Raw genomic sequence first — 2,650 nt, 5'->3', positions numbered from 1 at the left:
CATTTTTGACTTTTTGCATTATGTTAAACTACGCACTAAAACAATATATTTGATGCCAGTTGTCTCTGGATAAACGTTTACAAATAAAATGAAGCAATACTCTATGCATTAAAGAAACGGCTTCACAAATAAGTAACTCCACTAGTAGTGTGAATTCAATTTCTAAATTTCTTTATGGGGCAGTGATAAATTTTACATTCAAACTGGAACAGTGTTTTTTAAATATGTAGTGAAAAGTTTACAACACTGTCAGAGTTAAAACATTCATTACAGAAATATTTTCCTCCTCTAGGAAGACAGAATCAGGACAGTAACTTTCACTTCAGGGTGTTTTCTTTTGTGTAGAGTTTAAATTGATCCATCTCCAGCAAGAGTTCTTAGAGGACTTTAAAAGTGTAGCACAAAATAGGAGGGTATGCACAGTTCAGGGCATAAATCAGTCCCATAAGCAGTGGACAAGCTTTCGCTGTACTCTTGCATCCTGGGATAATCTCATAGCTGTCAGATTTTGAAAACAGAGTTACTAACATCACTGTGCTGTCCTTGCCCTGAGTTTTCCCAATTTTTCAGCCGGCTAGACAGCCAGACAACGACGCTCCAATAACCAAACTTCTTTCTCTTTTCAGTTGTTTATTGAAGAGTGGCCTCTGACCACTGCCATCGCTTTAGCCATCGTAAACTGTAACATACAAACATTACAAATCAATCACTCTTGTAGCAAGCTAATAACTTCAGCATACAATTATTTACACCACAGTTACATAAGGCAAAATGACTTATACTAGATATTGTTACAGATTAACGCTTCAGAAACATCAAATCAAAAACTAATAAACTCAGAAACAAACAAAACTGTTCCCCTGAACTGTGAGGGTATCCCATCTGATGTGAGACAGCGGTCTAACACAGATGGTTTCCATGCATTTCTTTCTTTCTATACAATATTTGAATTTAAAATATTAAAAACTATATAAAGCAGGTAACCTAAACCTAGCCAGAGTGTCTGAAAGAAATTTCACAATGGTAACATGCTGCGATAATTACCCATTTATGAATCACTTTCAAACACTATGTCCCTTTAAATGAACCCCTTGTTCAAGATTATTTTTAAATGTTTGAAAACATGACCTACCAAGCAGTCCTCAAAAAGTCATATTCCTTCTTCCCATGGTACAGTATAAGGCTGGAGATAATGGCTTCTCTTCTCACCTCAATGCTCTGTTTCTGTGAACAGATTAAAAACATAAACATAAGCATTATAAATACACAATGAGCATGTGAGGGAAGTTTAAGACTTAGGGGTGTCTTGAACCAATCGTGTGACCAGATATCAGAGAAAGAGCGAGATGAAGTGGGTGACTGAGGGAGCGATGGAGAAGGAGCAAAGTTAGTCAGTGAGGTGGGGACAGACAGGCAGCTGAGGGCAGCAAGACATTGTATTTTATTTCATAAATATAAGTAATAAGTTATGTCAATGCTGATACATCAATGGTGTCTTACAATGCAATACATGTCACAGGCTTGTTATTGAGGTAGGTAGAGTAGTATTGTAATATTGTTACATCCCTAGTAGAGCACAAAGAACAGAAAAATACTGGGATGGTCCTGTTAATCTACATGAAACACTTTACTGCATTGCCAAAGAATTTGATCTGTCTGTGAATCAGAAAAAAGTAGGTCCATCTCCCTGTAAAACATATAAACAAGCAAAACAAGCACACCTGACTCAGTCGGTCCAGGAGCAAACTCGTCTTGGGCCCCAAAACTCCTCCCCTGGCTTTCATCAGCTTTCGTGTGTATTTGTCAAGTTTTTGCCTGGTTTGATCCACTGGAATGGTTGTTGTTCTCCGGAATTCCTCCTTGATCTGAATCAACAAAAGATTCACAAGTACAACTATATTTTGATTGAAATTTACATGTTCAAACGGAGCATGAATTAGTTAATTAAAAATTATTCATTAAGCATAGTTACAGCTTAACAAAGTTAAATGCTTAAGGGCCACAGGAGAAAAAAGGTCCTACAAACAGTGAAATAACTTTTTATCTGTGATTTAAAAAAAAAACAGTTAGAACAATAATAAATAAAACAGAACAATAATAACTTACCTGTGAAATGACTTAACTGCTACATGTTGCTCTGTGATCCTTAGACGTCTGGACACAGAAAGTCGGTCCTGTTGTAGCCACAGTGCGCATGCGTTGTGCGTTCGTCTCAAAACCCTGCATTTTCATAGTAAAGTTTGTTTAGAATGTAAGTGTATGTACATACAATAATTCATATTTAATGGTATAAGGAAACCTAAATACATCTCACTCTAACTATATAATTCACGTATTACTTAAAAATATTGAAAAACTCTAGATCTTACTGAATCTTAAAATATAAATTAGAATGACAGTTATTCTTATAGAATTTACTGCAACAAAAAGTATTTATTTTCAACTCCAATCACTTCTAACCTCTTAACGTTTATAATCATTTTCATCCCCTCTCTCAGCGACAGGTTTGTCACCTCAATCGCTGCCTTGATCAGACAAATCTCTATTGCGCAGGGTGCTCTGCGTAATTACGCATGCCAAAGACTCAGTTTCACGTTCTTAGATTTTGTTGGAGTGGACAGAATTAATTCGTAAAGACTGTAAAGGGACA

The 2,650-nt window shown here is 36.2% G+C and overlaps 1 long non-coding RNA gene across 1 annotated transcript; it reads right to left on the bottom strand.

Moving 5' to 3' along the window:
* Positions 1-514: 514 nt before the first annotated feature.
* On the bottom strand, positions 515-1,887 carry LOC119777987. Its single transcript, XR_005280010.1, has 3 exons — positions 1,722-1,887; positions 1,133-1,224; positions 515-679 (listed from the first exon to the last, which is right to left on the bottom strand). It is a non-coding gene; the product is annotated as an uncharacterized LOC119777987 (long non-coding RNA).
* Positions 1,888-2,650: the final 763 nt, after the last annotated feature.

The sequence above is a fragment of the Cyprinodon tularosa genome, unplaced genomic scaffold, assembly GCF_016077235.1.
Source record: "Cyprinodon tularosa strain WSP-4 unplaced genomic scaffold, ASM1607723v1 ctg1298, whole genome shotgun sequence".
NCBI classification, from domain to species: Eukaryota; Metazoa; Chordata; class Actinopteri; order Cyprinodontiformes; family Cyprinodontidae; genus Cyprinodon; species Cyprinodon tularosa.
The sequence above is the reverse complement of the archived record's forward strand: the minus strand, read 5'-3'. Positions and strand labels throughout refer to the sequence as shown.